This window comes from Pristis pectinata, chromosome 32 (genome assembly GCF_009764475.1).
Source record: "Pristis pectinata isolate sPriPec2 chromosome 32, sPriPec2.1.pri, whole genome shotgun sequence".
In the NCBI taxonomy this organism is placed as follows: domain Eukaryota; kingdom Metazoa; phylum Chordata; class Chondrichthyes; order Rhinopristiformes; family Pristidae; genus Pristis; species Pristis pectinata.
Genome location: NC_067436.1, coordinates 218107 through 242791, shown reverse-complemented (window position 1 = coordinate 242791; position 24685 = coordinate 218107). Strand labels below are relative to the sequence as shown.

Here is a 24685-nt window from a genome sequence, read left to right as displayed (position 1 = left end):
TTGCTGTTGCTGAGCTGCTGCACAAACACTTGTATTTATGCGGTGACTCAGTCCAAATTCAGAACACAGCTGAAGAATGGACTTATATTTCCGCTAAGATTGATGTTAAAATGCGTTAAGGAAAGAAAACAACGCAGGGATTCCGGGCTTTAGATCTCAGCAGCATCTTACCTCCCATTTTCCCTGAGACCAAACTTCAGATGCGTCTCTCGGTAACGTCCGGTGAATCCTGTGTTTTTCCATAATTTACGTTTCTGAAAAATATCGGTAATTTCACCTCACCTAAATTAAATGCGGAGTGACAAACGTGGTCAGAGAGTTACACCATAATTCAGCACACCTGGGGATGTCGTCCCGATTTTAAGTTCCAACTTCTGTCCGCTGCAAAGTAACACAGTGCCACAAGGTTAGAACATAGAAAAACTACAGCAAATTCAGGCCCCTCGGCCCACAAAGCTGTGCCAAACATGTCCTTACCCTGGATATTACTAGGCTTACCTATAGCCCTCTTATTTAAAACGCGTTTATTAGCAGTATATCGCTAACGAGAGCTCTCTTCAGTATTCGTTGAGAGTCATTCCGGAGGTCTCTCTCCTGCTAAGGAGCAGACAGAAATTTATACAGATATTGTCACGCACACTAAGTGCATGCAGCGCTGCGAGTTTCGGTCAGGCCTCAGAGATCCAGAGACAGACATCTCACCTATTGTCCAACACAATTGAGTTATAATCAAGAGACTCAAAGACAGGCGTCATTCCTCATTGTTTAGGACAAGCTTCCTCCTCGTTGTTCATTGCACCCACCACCCTTATCGTCTCGCATAACTGGTCTGCAACCAATGTTCCGGACACAGTAATTATCACTTATCCATGACTCAGTAGCTTGCGTGCTCTTGCTTGCGAGGAATTTTTCCACCAGCTCTATGTCACAGTTTACTTCCTCAGAGAAACAAAGCCTTGTTTTGCATATAGACAAATACGATAATTAAATGTTGTGTTCTCCATTCTTCGTAGGAACAGGAAAGTAGTGGGAAATATTTAATGACTTTATAAAGGAAGAGAAGTTCAAACGTGTACGGATTGTGTTCAGTAGATAAAGTATTGATTATGGTAAAGGCCACATTTTTACTGCATCTTTCCCTTTACTGCCGATAACTTCGCGGTCAGCAGCAGCCCTTTAATTCGTCATCAATTCAATCCGTTCTGCGGACAATGGTTTCCAGCCTTGTGTCCAATCGACTTATGACGGACAAACATTGTTTCCAGCAACCAATATGTGGCCTGCCCATCGCAACAGTAATTTTACATTGAGGTGTCTGGTGCGTGTCCAGCAACACTGATGTTGCCTGTTATCAGAGGATAGAATGCATCTGTGAACGTGGCTCTTCCTGCAGAGAGTGGTGACCCGCGATGTTTCAGGTGGCCCGAGTGCTAGTTTCCCCAACCAGTTCAGCGAACACGGTGACAGCGCCGACCCGCTTCGGTGCTCTGTCGCCGATCAAAACTGCAGTTGAACAGAAATGTAGCAGAAAGGACTGCAGAGGTTGGAATCTGGACCTCCAAACAATCCCCGGAGGAAATCAGTGATCGAAACATCTGGGTTAGGGACGGGGTTTTGAGAGGAATTCTCAACGTTTCGGGTGGAAACTGCATCAGGACTAAGGGCGTAGAGGGAAGAGGCAGTGTAAAGCGAACAGTAGGGTAGGTGAAACAGGGGCCGGTGGGTGACTGTTGGACCGAAGGTGGCTGAATGGTGACTGGCAGATGGAGCCAGGTAGGGGAGGGAGAGGTTGGATTGGAGACAAGCAGGTGGAGGACAGATGGAGACAGACAGAAAGTGGCAGATGAAGCCGGTTTGGGGGTGTGAGCGGGGAGACGGCAGAGATGGTAATAAACACGAACACAATGTCCACCAGAGCTGGAATATGATGTGAGGAAGGTGATAATGGGAATCATTCTGGGAGAGCTGAAGGGCAGGTGGAACCAGGACCTGTCGCGGGGGGGCACTGTGTGTGAAATTTGAGGGTAGGAGTGGACGGAACTAGGAAGGGCCGCAGGATGACAATGAATGATGGTGATCCGCAGAGATATGGAAAACGGGACAATAAAGGATGGACCGGGGGATGGTGGGAGAGAGAGGAGTGTGGCAAACATACTGGAGGTGAGGGTAACCGGAAATTGGGAGATTCATTGTCTTTCCCACCAAGTGGTAGCCTACACAGGCGGGACACGAGGCGTCGTTCATCTAATTTCTATATCCTTGCAGTAGCAGTGGATAAGGCTGAGGATGGACAGATTTGTATGGGAATGGGAATGGAAATTCAAATGGCATGCGGCAGGGCTGTTTAGGTTCCTGAATGGTGGTAAAGGAAGAGCTGTGAGAAAACCAGTTTCACCTCGTGCAGTTGTATTGCCAAGTGCCAGGGGTCAGGGAGAGGCGGGTGGACAGGGCTAAGTGCAACCGACTTGGACACCCGACATTCCTCCGGTAAAACCTTGCTCCCCAGCCCATCCCTAAGCTCCCAACGGTTCTCTGGGTCTTCCTCCGCATCCTACGCCGCTTTTGGCAACCCAGACCCCAAATTCTGACCTCTTATATCAGCCCCTACACCACTCTTTCCACTCCCACTTTTCACTCTGCAACCCATACTTCCATCTCTCCCAGAGTCCCCTCTCACATTCAATTCCATCATATCCCTCCTGTGACCCTACACCTTGCGACAGCTCCAAACCCTGCCGTGCCTCACCAGACACCCACCCCACCCACCCCCGGCCACCTCTGCCGGATGCTGGAGCAGACAGTCCTCATAAGCTGCTCATCGAGTTCCAGGCTCTTCTTGGATGTCGAAGTCTTCATCCGTCGCCTCTGACTCCATGTCTGTTTCCTTGACAACGAGTCCTCACATCCCCCCGCCCCCGAACCCACTTATTATTCCTTTTGATAATTGTATCCAACAATCCCCTTTGCTACGCTTTCGGGCCTTCTGTCCCCTATCAATCTTTCTATCTCCAATTACCATGACGATATAAACCGCCTCGAAATTTCCACTCCCCTCTCCCACTCCAGCTTCACCTCTGAACGCGCAGCACTCCAATCACTTTCCACTAATCTCGACCAAGTCATCAAACCCTCAGACAAGGTCGCTGCCGTTGTATTCTTCCGGAGAGTCCTTTACCTTTCAAAGCCAGATCGCCGATCTCCGATCCCTCCTCATACCTACCCCTGGACCAGGATTCCACCAACGAAAAACAGATTACTGTCTCCCGCACTGTCACAGACCGCAGTACAAGGTGCGATCTCCCTCACGACATCGCGGAGGATCTTACAGTTCTCCTCTTATTTCCACACAAAGATGCAACCACCACATGCACTCTCATCCGCCTGGCTGAACGTGTTCTTTCCCGACCAACTACCCTTTTACCCTTCTCACTTTCTACAAACCAAATGTGTACACATGGGCAGTCGCCTAGGGCCAAAATTTTCCTGTCTTTTTGTTGGCAACGTGGAACTGTCCGTGTTCCGATCCTTCTCCGGTGCCACTCCACAACTCTTTGATTTCATCTTCGTTCCGAGCTACCACGCAGGAAACAAACGGTCCAGCGACGTTCACTATGAACCCCCACAGACTAGACTCCCACCGTTACCTTGACTGTACCTCTCCCCACCCTGACCCTCGTAAGTAGGTCATCCAATTCTCTCTGTTTCTCTCCATTATCAAAAATTCCATTCCATGACATCTCAAATGTCATCCACTCACCCTTTTGCGGTTGATGGAGATTTCGCCCGCATTTTCTCAATTTCTCGGACTTCAACTGTCACGCCCCCTCCCTTCACACGGAACAGAGATAGAATTCTCTTGTTCGTCACTTTGCTCCACACCACCTTCCGCACACAGCCCCATATCCTTCGTCATTTCCGCCTGCTGCAACTGCAACCCAACACTAGCCACATCTTCCCATTCCCTCCCCTATCTGCATTTGGCAGACACCACTCTCTCTGTGATTTTCTGATCCGCCAATCCCTCTCAACCCACCCCTCATGATCCGTGGCACGTTCCCCCGCAATCGCAGGAGGTACAAAACTTGATCCTGCACCTCTTTCCTCACCAATATCAGGACCTAAACAGCCCTTCCATGTGAGGGAACGTTTGAAATGCACCTCTTCCAACCTCGCCTATTGCAGTCGGTGTTCTGGGTGTGGCCTCTTCTACATCAGCGACAGCAAGCGTAGACCAGGCCATAGGTTCGCAGAGCCCCTGTGCTCTGTCCATATTGGCCCTCCCGTGTTCCCAGTTGCACGTTAGCTCAACTTCCCTTCCATTCCCACTCTGACCTGTCCGTCCTCCGCCTTCTTCACTACCACGGTGAGACCAACAGCAAATCTGGAGAACAACACCTCATACTTCGCGTGGTGTATCTGCAGCTCATTTGTATAAACTTTGAATTTTCCAATTGAAGTACCCCGACCCCGTCTGCTTCCCCTCTCTCTCCTTCCTCTCCACTTAGCTCCTCCCACCCTCCTTTATCCACATCCCCTCTATTCTCACGTCGGCCAGTTTTGACCTCCTCCCCCACTGATTCGATCCACCAATCATCCCTCCATGTCTCATCCGTCAGCTGCTCCTGAGTCTTTTCTGATCTGGTTCCACATCTCCTTCCTTACTCATTACATTCAGGCACTTTCACCTCTTGTTTCTCCACTTACCGCCCTCCATATTTTCTCCCAGCCTTCACCGTGCCCACAGCTGCTTGTTTTAATTATTTGTCTATTTCCACCCCTCACCTCCAGCCTTTGTGCCCAGACTCCACATCTTCTCCTCATCTACCATTGTCCGGCTGCCGATCATCCCCCACTGCAAGTGCCGTCTCCCGTGTCACGTCCGTCCCCTCTCTCATGCAACATATGAGATTGCAGTGATGGGGGAGTCGGGCGGTGGTATATCATCCTTCCTCAATGATCTGGGCGCGCCAGGCGTCAAAGGACGTCGGGCGTCAGCGTCTGACAAGGATGCAGGAATGGAGTCAAAACAGTACCAGTTCTCCAGCGATGATGCAGACAGTATCTGGGAGCTCCCTGGGATCCGGCAGCAACTTTAAAGCCGATGCCTACTTGAAGGGTATAACATTTCACAAATATAGTGCTATTGCTTCATTGTCCTCAGTGGTGCTCAGTTTCAAGAAAACACATGACAACTGAAACAGAAAGTCCAGCAGTAAAAGAATAAATGTTACGGAGTGCTAAATAAAATAGACTCTGATCTGTAATTTGTAAAACAGCGAGAAGAAAGCCGGTACGACGAGAAGAAAGCTCTCGAATATTGCTGGAACACTTCCACTGAGCGCTCCAAGAAAGAGGGCTTGGAATGCCTACAAATATTTCTGACCTCACTGGCATCGAGATAAGTTTGACTTCTGGAAACTACCGCAGGTGCTAAAGGTGGAATTCCCTGCCTTGAAGCGGCGCGTCCGTTTGTAGATTCTGGAGAACCACGTGTCGTCACTAATCCAGAAGAAGAAAGACTTGGCTGAAACTTGGAAGACTGTTGTCACGTTTGCATCAGCCAGTGCCGTAGCAATCCAGGGGCTGATTTTGTTTGCGACATTCCCTTGCTGTCCTATTACATTTCCTCTTACCGTTCCTCCCTTCGATTAGATTACGATACCCTTAAGACACTCGTGTTGACAGTTAGGAACGAGATAGAGGAGCTGAAGAAAAAAGGAAAGTCGTTTTATGCGCGAGAATTTACCCTAAGCAGCATCTCGCAGGAGCTTCTATGGATGTCAGGAGAGGAGATACTGGAGAGCACCGTTCTGCATTTCGTGCCACTGATAGGTCAGGGCATATCGCCCAGGCTCTCCTGTATCATAATCACAGCGTGTATGGAGATGACTCGACAGGATCCGGCAGAGGACAGCAAGAGAATAATAAAGAAGGTGTTACAGCTGGACTAAGGAGATGAGCTGAGTCACACCCGGCAGATCGTTGAACAAAGGAAGGGAATGCACATAATCAAGAGCTCCTTCAGATTTCAGCAGGGTGTCACAGAATGAATGAATCTTGCTGTAGACACAGATAAGTAAAGACTAATGCCACATGACACGTGAACACACTCAAATGTACGCACATGCTAGTCCACAGTCAGAACACAACGAGCGTTCTCACGTACACGCAGAGACGCAGACATCCATACAGAGACACACAAACATATGCACACACGTGCACAAACCGACACACTCACAGGCACACAAACACACACAAGACATGCACACAGAGAAACACACACACAGACATATACTGTAAAACAGACACAGACACACAGACACACAGATACACACAGACACACACACAGAAACAGACACACACAGACACAGACACACACACACACAGAGGCACACACAAACACAGACATACGCAGACACAGACACACACAGACATTGCTACTCAGCAAAGCATTTACAGAATACTACATTGAAGAAAATAACAACAGAGCACAGAAGGAAACGTATTGTTGACAAATATCAATGACACGGACAATGAGAAGGGAAGACGCTGGTTGCGCGCATTTTTATTTAAAACACTAATTCCTGTGATCAATGCACCTGTTTTATGAAACGATGATATCCGGTTAATGTGTATCGCTTGTAATTGCTGCTCACATTTTTGAACACGGAGATGACTCTTTCCAGATTTCAGTATAAACCGGTTGCATGATCAATGCACTATCTGCCCGGACCTCCAGAAGGTCACTTTGGTGAATGGGAAAAGAGCCTGAAATAAATAAATCGATTTTAATCCGGAATTTCTATCGAGGTTCTGTTTAACAGAAACACGGAAGTATTACATTGGAACTGAGGCCATTGTACCATCGGGGACATGCTGACACTTTGCAGGAGAAATACAACTTCTACCAACCTCCCGCTGTTCCTCGTAGTTACTACGTAACTTCTAAGGGGGAAGGGGCTCCTTCAACGGTTTAATTTGCAAGCGAGGGCTGTCATCTATGCAAGCATTCGGATATGTTTACTTTTTCAATTCTGCTCAAGTCTTTTACATTTTCCTGAGATAAAGTAAACATGAAAGATCACAACATTGTAGCTGTTACCCAACCATTGGGGTTAGCAAGGTGGAACCTCACATGTCTTCCGTACTTATCCTCTAAAATACGTTTTTTTTTAATCTCCGTTAATCTTGTGTGTCTTGGAATATTTTTAACTTCAACTTTCCATAAAGCATAAGGTATTAAAATTAATAATATCCACACATCCACGGTGATTGGTCCTCTATCTACAAAGGCCGAAACGGAAAACCTGAAGACAGCACAAATATCCGGCTGATCCGAGAGCTGACGCTCCACGTTACAGCTCTGCTCGGGTGTTCTCAGTCAATAGGTTACACGGACTGCCTTCGCATTTGAGTGCCTCTCACGGAGGTCTGACGGACGGTGAATTAAAGTGCAGGATGACTTTATTTGCGGAGGATTGCTGGTGACCATGATTGCCCCACACTCCGACTGCAGACTTAAAGACAACACGCGTCCAGGTAGAAGATAAGGTGTTGTTCAAACGTTCATTGGGCTTTTTTTACAGCAGTGCAGTAGGTCACAGGCAGATTGATCTGGGTGAGAGTGGGATGTTGAATTAGTGTTGCGGGCAACTGAAAGTGCAGCGTTAACCCTGCGGACTGAAAGCAGGAGCTCTGCAAAGCGATCAATCAACATGCGTCTAATTTCTGCAATGTGAACTCCGAATGCAGCACACAGGATTGGAATGTTGACTGACTGCTTCGACTGAAGGGACTATTTGGACCCTTGACTGTTGAACTATTTGGTGCCCAACCAGAACCGGCGAATCGTCCAAAAAGAAGATTCTTTAATTTGGCTGGATTTTCCGAATATTTCTTGCCAGCACACAATCTCCTCCCACTGTCCCGCCTTTCTTTTTAAAATGGATTGGGATACAACTTCCAGGATTAATAATGAACCTAATTCTGGTCCACGGTCAGGTTCTCCAGTTTTCGTGCCACTACTGCCGTTGACCCAATGGTCTCCTCATTAGTGCGGGCAGTGTCTACAGTAGGAGCCGAAATAACTCAGTTGGGAGAGCGTTAGACTGAAGATCTCAAGGTTCCTGTTCAATCCCCGGATTCGGCAGCTTTTATATTTTCTTTAAATCTCGCTTCCTCACGGCACAGTCTACGCAGTCGATTTATCAGTGGGATGATGCCTGGGGTCACAAGGGTACCTTCAGATTCAATGACATGATGACGGTTTCTATTTTATCTCAAATAGTAAGTTCCTTCCGTAATCAGTGCGAATTTTCACAGCTGGAGTGCCCTCCCCTGCGATCCGACCTGCTGAATGTGCCACACATTTCACCGATATAAGTCAGGCTTCCCAGCAGTGGCTCCTTCCGACATCATATCGCCTCAAAATGTTTCGGTGAGTTGGAACAATGTCCCTGAACAAAATGCGCCTGAATCGCAGACCCTGAGGTAGGGGAACTCCAACGTGTTCACCCGCCCTGATTCAGCAGACGGTAGGCTGGAACCTAGTCCTCTATATCTCTGACTCCGCCACTGTCCGCTGGGAGAAAGAAGCTCCTGGTTGTTTCGCCGCGAGAAGTTGCGGGAGAGTAACTGGCCGCTGATACTTTGTGTCATGAACCAGGAGGTATGTATTTCATTGTCATTGCGGCCGGCTTTGGTGATGTTCCAGAATGTTGGTCTTGTATCGCAAGGTGCGTCCACCTATGCCGGCGGTATCGTCTGATAAGCTGCCTGCCTGGGTCAATCGACTGCTGCTGAAGATGGTGAGGATGCGACGTCCCCAACAGGGAACATTGTGCGGAGAAGTAACGCTGCCGGGTTTCTTCAGCCAATTGGACTGACAAAGCCTTGTGTGTGTAACAGAAATTCCAAACGTTGAAAAGATCAGCAGTCCGACTGATTGCCAAGCGACCTGCTGGATTCTTGTCAAATACTGCGGGTTAACAGGACCACAGTTTTTGACTTACCGCTTCTCCCCGTCACAACACAGCCATTGAGACTTGAAATTTGCAGTTCTTTCTAGCAAACTGATGCTGAGAAGTTCCACCTCCCACCTTTGTTTCTCTCATTCATGTTGCCCCCTCACCCCTTCTCTTTCCCCTCCCTCGCCCTTATGACCTGCCCATCTGTTCCCCACCTCCTTCCCTTTATTCCACAGTCTACTGCCCTCTCCAACACGATTCCTCCTTCAGTCCTTTGTATCTTCTGTCTGTCATCTCTCAGATTCTCGTCTCTCTCCACTCCTCCACCCACCTACCTCCCCCTTCTACCCTGGGCTCACCTATCGCCTCTCATCTTGCGCTTCTCACCTTCCCCCGACCGATTGGTCTGGCTTCTGCCTTCTTTCCTTCCAGTTCTGTTCAAAGGTCTCGGCCGATAACGTTGACTGTTGATCTCTGCCATTTCCCGCACATTCACTCTCACGCTCGCCCCTCCCAGACCCAACCAGGATAAGGTTCCCCTTGTCCTCACATTTCATCCCAGCAGCCTACGATTCTAACACATTATTCTCCGCCACTTCCGCCATCTCCAACTGGATCCTGCAACCAAGCATATCTTCCACTCCCCACTCCTTCCTTCCTTCCTTCCGTAGAGATCGCTCTCTCTGCGACTCCGACGTTGACTCCTTCTCACCCCACCCATCCCGTTCCCACCCCGTAAACCTTCCATTGCACCTGACATAGGTGCATCACCAGTCCCTACCCCACCTCCATCACCTCCATCCAGGAGCCCTAAAGGTACTTTCAGGTGAGACAGAGATTCACCTGCACCTCCCTTAATATCATCTGCTGCATTCGGTGCTCCAAGTGTGAGATCAAACGCAGACTAGGTTACCGTTTCGCAGAACATCTGCACTCTGTCCGTAACCGCGATCTGCATCTTTCCGTTGCAGCGAATTCGACTCCCTCTCCCACACGATCACTGATATGTCAGTCCTCGGCCTCCGACACTGCCAGGGGAATTCCAAGCACAAATAGGAGGAAAAGCACCTCAATTTCCATCGTGGATCCTTGCAGCGGAACGGCACGAACATTGAATTCTCCCACTTCAAGTCATTCCGCTCCCTTCCCCACAACCCCCCCCCATACCTGGTCTCTTCTCTTCCTCCCTTTTATATCCCTTTCTCCGCTCTCTTCTTACCTTTAACCCATCCCCCGGTGCATCTGATCTTTCCTCCCCCACCTGCCTGTCACTATCTCTTACCTGCATCTCCCTATCACCTCCCCGTGCCCACCCCACCTCCCCTCTTTTGTCCACCTGTCACTGTTGTGCTTTCCCCTCAATAATATTGTTATCCCCTTTTCCTATCTTCAGTCCTGAAGGAGGGTCCTGACCCGAAACTTTGACCGCGTGCCTTTCTCCACGGATGCTGCCTGGCCTGTTGAGTTCCTCCAGCATCATAGTGTTTCTCATCTATCAACTAGCAGCTTGTGATCCTCCACCATCCCCGACTTTTTTATTCTGACTTCTGCCCGCTTCCTTTCCAGTCCTGATGAAGAATCTCGATCGTAAACTTTACTGTTCATTTCCCTCTGTAGATGCTGCCTGCCCTACTGATTTCCCCCAGCATTTTGTCTGTGTCGCTCGCGAGTCCAACATTTGCAACATCTGCAACATCTCTTCTGTCTCTACAGTTCTGAAGGTGCCTGTGGAAATACATTGAAAGAAGCATAGACAATAAAATGTTGCGAGCGATGACGGTAAGGTAACGTTATTTTGTCCATGAGGGCGGTGACCGGAGTACACGCGGCGCAGGAGACTGTGGTCGAAACGGGCGCGTTTCGAAAGAGTGTGTTCGAAACAGATCAGAGAAATGTGGTGGAGGGAGTGAGCGAAAGAATGGAAACAAAACCTGAATGTCGATAAAACGACCGTGGCAGGACTCGAACTGGCAATCTTCTGATGACGTCACATCAAACACAGAAGTCAGACGCCTGCTCCATTAGGCCACATGGTCCATTCCTTGTCAAGTATTCTCAAGAAAGAATTGAGAATGATGATGGGGCCGGCGGTCTGTGAGAAAGTGAGAAGAAGGAAGGGAGCATTTTCAAGCACACGGATTATTCGCCGGTGTGAACTATTTTGAGACGTCGAATATTTCCGTGACGGAACTGAGAGAACTCGCAGTAGCGGCGGAGTTTTCATTCCGTTCCAAATTTACGGAGTTCGCTTTCCCCGTTTCACCCCTTCCCGCTGACAGATGCAAAGGTTACACGCTGGCTCGGTCCGATGTGTGGGGCGAGCTGTTTCAGTACCGTAACCAATTGTGAATGAAACAAACCACGTGACGCAGACATGACGTTCCCTTCTCTGTGGGTCATCTGAGGCACCACACGGTTTGCCTCATTCACATCACCAGTGTTTTGACGATAACGTACTCAGAGTCCAGGTTCCCAGCATTATGAAAAAGGACGCATCGCATGAGCCGGGTTGCTTTCGACGCTCCATAATTAGCCTGTTGTTGTCCCTCTGATTAGCTGACAGTAAATGAGGGAAAGGAGTTTATCTTAATCTTTCCTCGACATCTATGTGGAGGTGGTTGAGTTGACAAGTGCCGCATACAGAAGTTTGAGCAATGTGTCAGTAACGAAGAATCAATGTCTTTAATTGTCTGCAGTTACACTTTCACTGGACCTGAAAAATCATCTGAAAATTACAGTAAATGAGAACAGTGAAACACTGGAATTGACTGCCCCACCTTTTCATCCAGAGATCCGTGGGATTCAGGATCCGCGCCATGAAGGTTTATTCGTGCTACAGCAGCTCCTCATTTAAACTAAGCGCAGAGTGATGTCGCCAACAGGCCGACAGGTTGCCAGCTGGGAAATGAGATTACCATGGACATACAAGATACTGTAGATACTGGAATCTGGAGCAGCACACAAAACAGCTGGTATAACTGAGCTAGTCAGGCAGCAACTATGGAGGGAAATGTTTGTCCAAAGTTTTGTGTGCTGCTCCGGACATTTCCCTCCATAGATGCTGCCTCAGCAGCTGAGTTACTCCAGCGTTTTGCATGTAGAAGGAGATTAAGACATCGGAGCAAGGTGTCGTTTGTCTGCGTGTGACATGAAACATTTAGTAAATTATTATTAGAAAGGCTAGATAAATTACCTCCAACGATTTGCACTCACCCCACTTTGTAAATATTCTCTGTTAATTATTTCAATATTGAAGGCCCAATGAACAGCTAGGCACCTAGTGTCATTGGCAAAACTTTCGCCGTCCTCCTTGAGGTCCTCGGTCGCGATGATACACCGCTGTTAAGACGTCAATGTTATTTAATTTGGGAGCAGCCTGCTGTCAATATTCACAGATGTAATCATTGCCTCTTGGGCCAAACAACAACCTGAGGAAAAATGAACGCTCATATCTACTCCTCACGCAGTTTCTGATTGATTGGTGGAAAGCCGAAAACGATGAATCAACTACTCAAGACTCAATGAGACATCCTGTTGTGAAAGAGAAAAAAAAAACATCAAACAGAGGAAAAATCAGAGCATCACATGGTAGGTTTTTAGCAGCGCAGGAAGTGTCCACACAGGTTTGAGTCCAGTGGAATGAAATGGTCCAGTGCTGCATGGATAATGAACTTGCTGAAGGGCAGGGAGATTGGGTCAGGGTTGGATCGAGACTGGAGGATGGGCGATCGCACGACATCTGGGGACAGAACTGGGGCTATTATCTTTTGATAGATATCGGTAGGTTTCAGTGCAAGATTTACACATTTGCGGAACTTATTATGCGTTCATGCAGGACAATAATTGCGGAGCAATAATGGTGATACCTGAACGAAGACATCGAGAGTCTGCCGGAATCAGACAGTGGGGATGTATCGACTGTCAACCACCTGCTGTCTGATCCCTCCTCCTTTCCAGTCCATGTGTGTTCGAGAATTCTGCTGTCCCTCCTCTCATTCGGCAACTGCAATGTTCCTCTGCATCTTCACTGCACCGAGAAAATGTCATTTATTCATTTATTACCTCCCCTGCATCTCCGGGCTGAACCCTCAGATTGCTGCTTCCGTCCAAATGAGCCCCGATCATTCCACTGTTACCCTCTTGCATCCACGGCCTAACATCCTCTGGAGTTTTTATTTTCCTCATCTGGAAAACCAGGACTATCTTTTGCAATGTTTTTCTGATCTTTCATCCGTTTAATTAGCAGTGACAGGTTACCATCCAGCACTCCCATAATGAATGTAAAATGTCTGCACCTGAAGGTGCAACCAGATCAGCAGAAATGTAACCTGAGATAACAGAACAGTCGAAAAGGGAAAACAAAACTGAATGCTGGTTGTCAGAAGTTAAGAAAAAGATGCAGTAAAATCGGCAGTTTCACCTGTCTCGCAGACAGCAGTCATGAAGTCGTGCGGAACGTTTCATCACACAGCGTTTTTCATGTTAATGTGGAGTTCTTCAGTCCGAACGATGACCCGCTCTTCCGCAGTCCCCTGTATATCATGACCTGGCCCATTCCCGGATCGGTCTGTCTTCGGTCCAAAATCGGTTGCTTCGGACATTCAGCTGCCCAGCTCTGTACTCAATCTTTCCTCACCTCACCTCTGAAGGAAGGTTTCAATTGCAACCACTTCCCAAAATGTGTGCTCTGTTCCTTCTGAAGTCTCCCCAGAAAACATCCATACGGGGTTCACCTCTGTAAACAGAGGAAGAAAGGTGGAAAGAGCGGGACCGGTCGTCACCCCATTTCATCTCGACTTTTCATTCCCTTCTCATTCCACCAAAGTTCGTGAGAAGTTCTTCTTGCGAACTTTTCCTTTCATGACGGTTTGTGTGACGGTGGGAAAATTTGGAGTCTGCGAAGTGTTTACTTGAACGTGCTAAAAGCTCGTTACACAAACCAACAGCTCACAACGAGGATGGGATTCGAAAGCTTGTGTGCAAAGCACAATGGATTAACAGTCCATCGCCTTAACCTCTCGGCCACCTTGTCTGTTCCGAATAATCGGCCATTATTTTGCAAGTCATACAATCCTCTCCATGTCCCATACATTAACTTTCACGTTCTATATTCTGTTACAAGTATCTTTACCAGAATTTTAATCCGTTCCGAATCCTAAGGTTCAACGATTTTTTCTAGATTATCGTTTTTTATCGATTTAGTATTGATCAATAATAACCCCAATCAGTCCTGGCTAAATCGCTTTTCCAATGCTTTTTTGCTTCGCCATTCATGTATCATACAATGAAATATCTACTGCAACTTGTCGATTGTCATGATATTCAATGCCGTTTCTCAATCTTCCCCAGACAAACTGCCACTGCTTCCGGCATGCCTTCCTTTGCTATATTTGCTGTGAGATTCAGCTTCAAACTTCTGTCTCCTGGCGAATTAAACCTTCAGTCCAGATGGGAATCCGGTGCCAGGTTTGGAGCTGCATGTTGAATAAGTTGAGTCCTCCGGTCCAAGAACTGTGCCGTGCAGGTCATATCGTCTCCCCTTCTGCTTTGTGCTGAAGTGCATCAGGTCACACTTCCCATTATTGGCAGAGCAAACACAACGGCGTTCCCAAGTTCAGCATAATGAGGGATACGGCAAAGCTGCAGTGTGTGTGCAGTGATATATCGGGAAGAAAGTGAAGAATTTGTTCTTGATGAAACGAAAGCAGCGTTATGCATTTGGAAATTACGAACTGTTGCAAAATACAATGATATTGACCAGTTTTTATTTGCAAACGGATTGCGCAATAAAGTGCATGAATGGGGAAGTTCAGGACATGGACAAAGCACAGGCAAATTGCACCTGCCGAGACCGGCACCATAGTGTACAAGGTCCAGAGTAGCCGATGGGCCTGTTTCGGTGCTGTATGAGTCTCTGAGGTCTTCGGTTTGTGGACGGGGCATCAGCTGCATTTAATTTAATACATTTATGTTTGTGTCCCGTTCACGCCACTTAATTTCCAGATAACAGAGTTTTCAGAATGTTTCTGCCACGTTTCAAATTGGGAGGCTTTCGCGTGTGAGGCGAACGTCACAACTGCTACTCTATAGAAAGCCCTGAACACTTTCGCGTTTACAACAGGGGCATTCACAAAACGCTGGCGTGGAAACAGGAATATTTGGGAATGTTTCCCCCGTGTATAAAGTGCCCATCAGTTGGTGAATAAATGGGCTTGTCCGGGATTTGAAGCCGGGATCTCTCGCATATTGTACACTTCAGCACCTGAAGCGAGAATCATACCACTAGACTAACGAGCCCACATCCGGTTATTACATCGCAATTGTTCGAATTCATTTGTTGGAAGCCCACTGTCATTTCTGTTGCTGAAACATGAGCGTGACCTTGTTCACAAAATAAGACGTTCAGGGAGCTTGACAGGGCAGATGTCGGGATGTTTTTGTTTTAAGAACGGGACAGTCTAAAACAAAGGGGCAGAACACTAAGATGAAGGACTAGACATTTAAAACTGAGGTTCCAAATAATTTTCTTCCTGCACAGGACAGCGAATAACTGGAATTCCATGCCCCGGCCGGCGGTAGACGCTGGATCATCAGAATTAATTAAAGTGGAGGTGGATGATTATTTGATAGATCAAGGAATGGGGTGGGGGTGGGGGTGGGGTTGGAGAAAAGGCCCAGAAGAATAGTTCGGTCCGGGAACAACTGGTTCAGTTCCCCCTTACATTCCGCTCAGTTACCTCCATCGTCTTTCGCTGAAGCTGCAAGTCATCCGTCAGCTCACCGTCTAACGCTTCCACTCCTGCACTGTCTGCATTTGTCTGTTTTTCAGTCTCTCTAGACCTCGCAGCTCACACAAGAAATCTCATTCCTCAACTGTCCAACTCACCATTACCCCTCTGGGCTGTGACTGCAGGCATCGCTGCCTTCAGTACGTTGCTGCGTATTTGGAAAACAACAGATATGGAGATGTGACGGGGGAGTGGGGAAAGCATGAACCATGATCTCGCTGACAGACGAGAGGGACCAGTAGAAATTCGCGAAGGGCGATAGGACAAATAAATAAAACACTTGGGGAAGACACGATCCGTGGAAGGACAGGGTTGTTCAATGGCAGAAACGAAGAATGAACGAGGCAAGACTGCCGGCCAGTGGAAGAAAACAGGGTAAACAAAGAGAGGGAGAATCAAAATTTAAAATGCTTCTGTCAGGATTGGGATTCGAACCCACGCCTCCAGTGGAGAGTGCGACCTGAACGCAGCGCCTTAGATCGCTCGGCCATCCTGACGACCATAGATATCGAAATGGTTAACTTCTCTGCTTCAGTCAATGAAATGATGAAGGGAAATATCCGGGGACGTGAGGTCGTTCAGAACAATATCGTTTTCAGCTCAGTGCTGCATTTCAGAAACACCTGATTTTTTTCATGACAGACGGGCAGGCGGGGAATAGAAAGAAACGGGCCAGGTGACAACAGGTAGGATGAGTTTAACTTGGCATCGTGGCCCAGAAGACGTGATGGGGTTAAGGTCCTGTCCTTTGTTCTCCTGCATTGTACAGAACCTGTCCCTGTATCTGATGAAATGATTTGTGTGAAAATACTAAATGCATGATTGCTTATATGCCTCCAGCACTAAATGAGTGGAATTCTGGGTTCGAAAGAGGATGCAAAGAGACTGTGGGGCGATTGAGACAAGGTGCGGGAGTGGGCAAATGCGTTTCAGATGCAGTATCACTTTATTCATCATCCAGATGTGGTCTTAATAATACCCAAAATACAAATACTCACGTCAGACAGCTCCTGTGGAGTTGAGGAGTGTCAAAGTTGCCGATTAAGTTCGTTGCAATTTAACCAGGCAATTTAACTGATCACTGGTGAATAAATTCAAACCGTCTGGAACTGGAAGTTGTTTCATGATGGACCCATTCCCCCGTGTTCTCGTCTTGTTAATCAGAAAAATGAAGGAGTGGTTTCAAAGGCATCCCCACTTAAGGAGGTTGGAAAACACCGGCAATTCATTAGTTTGTCATTTTATTTCACATATGAGGACTTTGATGCTGTAGTGAGATCAGACATAAAGAACGGAGAGTGGTAGTGACGTGGCGGGAGTGGGACTGGGGGGGGGAAGGGTGGAGAAGAGGAAGTGTTCAGTAAATCAGACGGGATTGTCATTGCGGATAATCCGTTCCTGGATCGGTGATACAATGGTCGGAAGCTGGCGGAAAAGTGGATCTGAAATAAGCAGAATATGAAGCAATTCTCTCGCCAACAGACGAAGAGCAGTTAAGTTGCATCTTATTACAACAGCTGTAGGACGGTATGAGGGCTCCGTGGCTTAACTGGTTAAAGCGCCTGTCTAGTAAACAGGAGATCCTGGGTTCAACTCCCAGCGGAGCCTGTCTTTTGTGGGATGAATTGTGAAGAAGGCGGGTCCCAAGCTGATTCTTTTCTTTCCATTCATTACACAATTGCGCTGATCGGTTGAGAATATTAATCTTGAAGCTACTTCTCCCAGGTCGTATGTTTGAGGGTAGATGCATTTCCCTTTTTCCAACCCATCCAATATTTCCTCAAAGCAGACCGGAGGGAGCAGTGGTAAACGGTTATCACGTCATACTGCAGGGTTTTCCAGACCCCAGTGCAGGCACACACATTTTAATGAATATTCTCAGTTTTTTCACAGGTCTGTAAGGTTAAACTTACACATTTCCAGTGGATTCAAAGATTGAACTCAGCACGCTATCCGTCCATGTTGTCAAGTTCAGGTACATTTGGATCTGCACACCAAAAGGTCCATAAAGTGTACTCTCAATGTTCTTCATCCAGATGAAGAAATCCCAGCTTCCTGAGCCCAACATTGGAAATGAAATCACGGACATTGACCACTTATCTCGAAAATCTCTGCTCAGCCGTCTGTGGTTTCAAACTGCGCCAACAGATGTGTAAACGAACGTCTAATATTGGCCGAAACACATTTTATGAAGACTTCATGATTCAATACCTTTTTCCTGTCGTTGCCTTCTCAGCAATCAGCAAAAGTTGCAACGCACCAGAAACTGCTTCGTCAGCACTCTTCTGCCGAGTGCCTTCAGGGTCGGGACTTCTAATGTGAAGAAGTAGTGAAGATTTATCCGGGCTTTCAGCACCAGGTAATCTGGGAACTTGAGGCGACAGATTTTGGTGATGAAAATTGACGTTATTTCCTGAACTGCATGAGATGCATCATCAGGACACCAAGGCCAGTCATGCAATAAGATCACGGGTGATCAGATTGTCTGCTGAACTCCCTTCTGCCTCTTCCACCTTTCTCTATCAGCTGCTTCAGATCATTCCTTCTAAAGCCCAACCATTACCTTCCTTCCCCCTCACCTGGCTTCACCTATCACTCACCAGCTCGTGCTGATCCGCCACCCAGTTCTCTTTTTCTTCTGGCTTCTGTCCTCTTTCTTTCCAGTTCTGATGAAGGATCTAGGTCCGAAACGTCGACCGTTCATTTCTCTCCATAGAATCTGCCCAGCCCGCTGAGTTACTCCAGCTTTTTGCGTGTTTTGCTCCAGATTTCCAGATCTGCAGAATCTCTTGTCTCTTGTGAACTTATCGCCCTCGTTTTTGTTCAAAATATATCTCCCCCGTCTGAGAATTAATCGAGGACTCAGTGCCCTTCGCAATTTCCCCCGGCAACAATTCCCTGAGAGAAATACAATAACCCCAATCCATGCTGAGTGAACTACTCGATTATTTCGAACAATGTCCCAGATTTCCGGATTTTCCGTTCCAAACAGTCACGGCATCACCTCATTGTTTATTCTTGCAACTAGTAAGGAAAACATAGCGAATATAGTGGGACTCCAACCCACAACCTTTGAATTGCTTAATCACGTATTAGTAGAAGTCCAACACGCTATACATTGAGCCACAAACACCCGCCGTGTTGCACACAGATAAGGTGGTCGATGAAATGCTTCCCAAGCCTAGGGTAGGAAGAATACCCAATGACTAAATCGCCGCACCATTCGGTTGCAAGACAGCTTTTCATGACAAGTGAAGCGGCTAAATGTCAGGTAAATTCCGTTGGAAGTCCAGCGCGTTGTTCATTGCGCCACTGAGCCCATACATAAGATCCGGGTTCAATCCTGACCTCGTACTGTCCGGGAGGAGTGTGCAGTTCTTCCTGTGCCTCTTTGGGTTTCCTGCAGGATCACCGGTTTCTTCCAATGTCCCAAAGACGCATGGGTTGAGAGTTTAATTGGCCACCGTAAAATTTCCCAGGTGTGTAGGTGAGCGATGGAATCTGGGAATAATAGACAGAAATGCGGGAAGAATAAATAAAGATTTATATGGATGGGTGATAAATGTTTTTTGCGGACTGGGCGGGCCGAAAGTCCTGTTTCTGCTCTCCATCCCTCTGTGACTCCATGACTGTACAGCTCTAAGCCCTAACAGGTTGAACGATGTCCCTGGGTCGCATTTTGTTTCGTCAGCATCGTCGTCGCTGGGGCAATATTTCGGAAAAAACGGCGAGGACCCTATTAAACAATGAACCAGCACTATCAGTATAATGATGAATAAAATCACAATTCTTCACCAATTCCCATTACAATGCTTATTGTTCATGTTCAAACATAGTAAAACAAGTTGTTGAAAAGATATACTCCTGATCAAGTGTGGAATTTTGCTGAAATAAAAGTATAAAGGAAATGTGATCTGCGGAGGGAGGGGAAATTAACGTTTCAGAACTAACAGTGGTCATCGACAGATGGAAACTTGCTGTGTTTGACCAACAGAGCTATCCGGCAATCCCAGGTTTCATTTCAGCGTCGTGAAACAGCTTTTGTCTCATTTCATTCTTTTGATTGTATGTAAGTATGGAACTTACGTTTAAAAATTCATGCAGAAGTGAGAGTTTGACATGGCGATTTGCTGTTTCATCACCCCAAGAAGTGTTGGATGTCGGGGAGAAAACCTGAGCTCACCGTCCCTGGGTGGGCTCGAACCACCAACGTTTCGGTTAACATACGAACGCGCTGGCCGATTGCGCCACAGAGACAGCTGATGCCAATGCCCATCGACAGATCACAGCGCAGCGACATAAATCAAGAAACTAAATTCCGTTTCGCATTCCGTACTTTCCCTGCGAATTGACTGGACAGGCTTTCGAGAGCTTTACATCGGTTTTTAATTGATGGATTGCATTTAATTAGAATTAACTAATTAATTTCAAATCGAATGATTGGATATTTCCCTTGGGGCGGGGTCTCAAGAAATAGTAGATTTTACAAGGCATCACCCTCGTGGGATATCTGAAGTTTTCTGAAATTCACGGGTTGGTAATATTTGATTTCAGTTAATCATTTTCTCATTTTCCCAACACAGCTTTGAAGACTGTTTAATCTTTCTCCTCTCAGCTGAGACGCACAACCCCCGTTTTTGAAACGATCCGATCAGGGATAAAGGACAGTGATAATCCATTTTATTTATGCCCTCATTATTTTTTTTTACAATTTCTATGAGGTCGGCATTAGGTATCCGTTGCTTCAGGGGATAAAGCCCCAGCCCATCCAGTTTCTCCTCATCAGTGAAGCTGCCTGGTCACGGCAACACCCCTGTGAATATTTTCTGCACACTCGCCATGTTAATGACAGCTTCTCTGCAGTGAAGCGACCAGATTTGCACACAATTCTCCACGTGCGGTCTCAGCAACTTGCTGTTCATCTCCAAGACGACGTCGCAGCTCTTGTACTCAGTGCCCTGACTGATAAAATCAAGGGTGCAAAACATAGTTGATATCAGCCTATCTACACGTGTCGCCGGATTCCAGAATCTATGTCTTTATACTCGAGATCTCTGTGTCCTGCAACACTGCACAGGGTTTCCCATTCACTGTGTAAGTCAAACCCTGGTTTAACCTCCCAAAAGGCTGCACTTCTCACTTGTACGAGTCAAATTCCATGTTCCATTCCTCGGCCCACATTCCTCGTTGATCACGATCCTGTTGTGACCTTGGATAACATTCTTGATTTCCCCACCAATGTTGGTGTCACCCGCAAAGATAACAACAATGCCACCTAAATTTTCAGCCTATGTATATGTATATATTTATGACAAAAAAAGGGACACAACACAATCCATTCAGTACTCCGTCGGTCACAAGCCTCCAGGAAGAAAAATAAACAACACTCCACTGCCACACACTGACGTCAACCAGCAGGCCAAATTCCCATCCAATTGGCTATCTCACCTTGGGTTCCATTACTCCAAACTTCCTGACTCGCCTGCCACGAGGGACCTTGTCCAAGGCTTTGCTGAAGATTATGTAGACAACGTCTGCCGCCCTGCCCTCTTCAATACTCTTGGTTACCTCTTTAAAAACTGAATCAAATCCGTGAGTCACACTTTTTTACGCACAAAGCAATGTTTACTGTATCTATTCAGTCCGTCCTTTCCCAAAAGCAGGTAGATTCCGTCTTTCTGAACATCTTCATGTAACTTCCCCGTCAGCTCCCTTGCATTTATTTGCAGCCCGACTTATGAGAAGGTAAAACATCAGTCACCCTCCCGTCTTCCGGTAGGTTATACAGGGCTAACGATGATACAAAATCTCATCAGAGCCCCAGCAATTTCTTTCCTGCTTCTCAATACTCTCCTAGGTTACAACTGGTCAGGCCCCGGGATTTAACAATCATTATGCGCTTTAAGACATACAGGACATCCTATGTTATCATGTGGATACGATTGCAGACATCAGTATTCTCCTTCCTGAATTCTCGAGCTTCCATGATCTTCTCCACGATAAATTCAAAGAAACAAAGAAAACCTACAGCAGAAGACAGGCCCTTCGGCCAACAAAGTTGTCCCGAACATGTCCCTACCTTAGAAATTCCCAGGCTTACCCACAGCCCTCTGTTTTCTCTAAACTCCATATACCTATCCAAAAGTCTCTTAAAAGACCCGATCGCATCCACCTCCACCACCGTTGCCGGCAGCCCTTTCCACGAACTCACCATTCTTTGAGTAAAAAAATCTGATTCCCTGACATATCCTCTGCACCTACACCCAAGCACCTTAAACCTGTGTCCTCTTGTGGCAACGATTTCATCCCTGGAAAAAGCCTCTGACTATCCACATGCGCAATGCCCCTCATCATCTTATACACCTCTATCAGGTCACCTCTCATCCTCCGTTGCTCCAAGGAAAAAAGTCCGAGTTCACTCAACCTGTTTTCTTAAGGCATGCACCCCAATCCAGGCAACATCCGTCTAAATCTCTTCTGCACCCTTTCTATAGCTTCCACTTCCTTCCTGCAGTGAGGTGAACGGAACTGAGGACAGTACTCCAAGTGGGGTCTGACCAGGGTCGTATATATCTGCAACATTACCTCTCTGCTCCTAAATTCAAATCCACAATTGATGAAGGACGATACACCCAATGCCTTCTTAACCACAGAGTCAACCTGAGATTCTGCTTTGACCGTCCTTTGGATTCGGACCCCAAGATCCCTCTGATCTTCCACACTGTCAAGAGTCTTACCATTATACAAGATTCTGCCGTCATAATTGACTACCAAAATGTGCCACTTCACACTTACCTGGGTTGAACTGAATCTGCCACTTCTTAGCCCAGTCTTGCATCCTATCTATGTCCCGCTGTACCCTCTGACAGCCCTCCACACTATCCACAGCACCTCCAACCTTTGTGTCATCAGAAAGCTTACTAACCCATCCCTCCACTTCCTCGTCCAGGTCATTTCTAAAAATCACGAAGAGTAAGGATTTCAGAACAGATCCCTGAGGAACACCACTGGTCACCGACCTCTGTTCAGAATGTGATCCGTCAACAACCACTCTTTGCCTTCTGTGAGCAAGCCAGTAATGGATGCACAAAGCAATATTTCCTTTGGATCCCATGTCTCCTTACTTTCTCAATAAGCCTTGCATAGGGTAACTTATCAAATGCATTGCTGAAATCCGTATACCCTACATCTACTGCTCTCCCTTCATCGACGTTTTTAATCATATCCTCAAAAAATCCAATCAGGCTCGGAAGGCAAGACCTGCCTTTGACAACGTCATGCTGACTATATATAATCGTATTATATCTCTCCAAATGTTCATAAATCATGACTCTCAGGATCTTAACCATCAACATACCAACCATTGAAGTAAGAATCGCTGGTCTACAGTATCCGGAGCTATCTCTACTACTTTTTGTGAATAAAGGAACAAGATCCGCAACCCTGAAATCCTCCGGTAATTCTCCCGTCTCCATTAATGATGCAATGTAGAGACGAGGGACATAAATTTAAGATCTCGCCCATCTCTCTTTGTCTCCTCACACAGTTGACTTCACTGATCGTTAAATGGACGTAGTCGCTCCCTTGTAACCCTTTGCTTTAAATACAAATAGAATGACTTTGGACCTTATCCACCAAAGCGATGTCATGTCCCCTTATTGCCCTCCTGACTTCTCTCCAAAGTGTACTCCTACATTCCTTATACCCCTCAAGGTATTCGCTTCATCCCAGCTGCCTACAGCTGAGATTTACCTCATTCATTTTCCTGAGCATTATTAATACGCCTCATCAACCAGCTATCCCTATTTCTGCCAGCCTTATCCTTCACTGGAACAGGAATTGTGAGCTTGATTTCTTCGTCCGTGTCAGTCATCCGTCTGCACATTCTCTTGTTTATTTTCCCCCTGGGAATGGAACACATGCCGAGATTCACCGACTGGACTTGACGTCCTACTCTGCATTTCCCAACTCCGACCTTCTTTTGTCAATGTTCTCACCCTCTCACTGCTCACAATCATTCACTATTCAGGTAACCCTGTTTCCAGCCGATCCCTGGTGTCAATTTCCATATGTAAGGTCTCTACACGAAACGTTTTCTATCCTTTGCCTCCATAGATGCTGCTTGACCCCCTGAGTTTGTTTTTTTTTCCTCATTGTCACCCCGGCGTTACCCTGTCAGGGACATCCCACTCTCACACATCCACTGCGTAAACTCCTTGGTTTCCTTTTCCATTCTGTCAACGCATCAAGGGCTCGTAACACTGAATCTCTTTCTCTCGCAGCAGAATCGGTTGATCAGCCGAGTATTTCCAGTATTGTCTCTGTTTGTCACCGCGGAAGCGCGGACGGTCAGCACGATGTTGGTCCGTGGAGCGTCAGAGGGTGAATCACACCGGTATCAGAGGATTTGGCAGTGCAGGAAGCGCACAGATCAAGTGTGAGGCTGAGATCTTATAGTGGTCAGTACTCTGTGTTGTGGCCGCAGCAACCTCGATTCGAATCCGAGTCACGGCAGATCGTCGTTTTCACATTTGGCATTCAACGCTCTCCTTTTGCTGAATTTCCGGTCACCGCTTCTCCCAGGGTGTTAATTTTCTTCTGTCGCCACCAGCTTTCCCCTCCACACGTGAAGGCAGTCGCCGCATTTCCAGCTGAATCTTCCCGACAGATCAGCAGAGACGAGACTGTAAACGGGCGGTCTGGGTATTTATAATCAATAGAACAACACGGATCGCTGCCCAGGTCCGCGGACTGCACTTGGCAGAACCAGCCGGATAGGCTCAGCAACAGCGCAGCATATCGGCTCTATGATCCAGTACTGCCGGAAGAAAGCTGCCGTTCTCCGCAGCAGCCGTACCTGGGAGCCGCTTGCCGCTGACTCTCTTTATTGAGCTGTTCAATGTCGGTGCTGCAAACACACTGATTCAGGAC

The 24685-nt window shown here is 47.1% G+C and overlaps 1 non-coding gene across 1 annotated transcript; it reads left to right on the top strand.

Annotated features, from left to right (window-relative positions):
• The first annotated feature begins 17288 nt into the window (after positions 1-17288).
• On the top strand, positions 17289-17362 carry trnat-agu (transfer RNA threonine (anticodon AGU)). Its single transcript has one exon. It is a non-coding gene; the product is annotated as a tRNA-Thr (tRNA).
• Positions 17363-24685: the final 7323 nt, after the last annotated feature.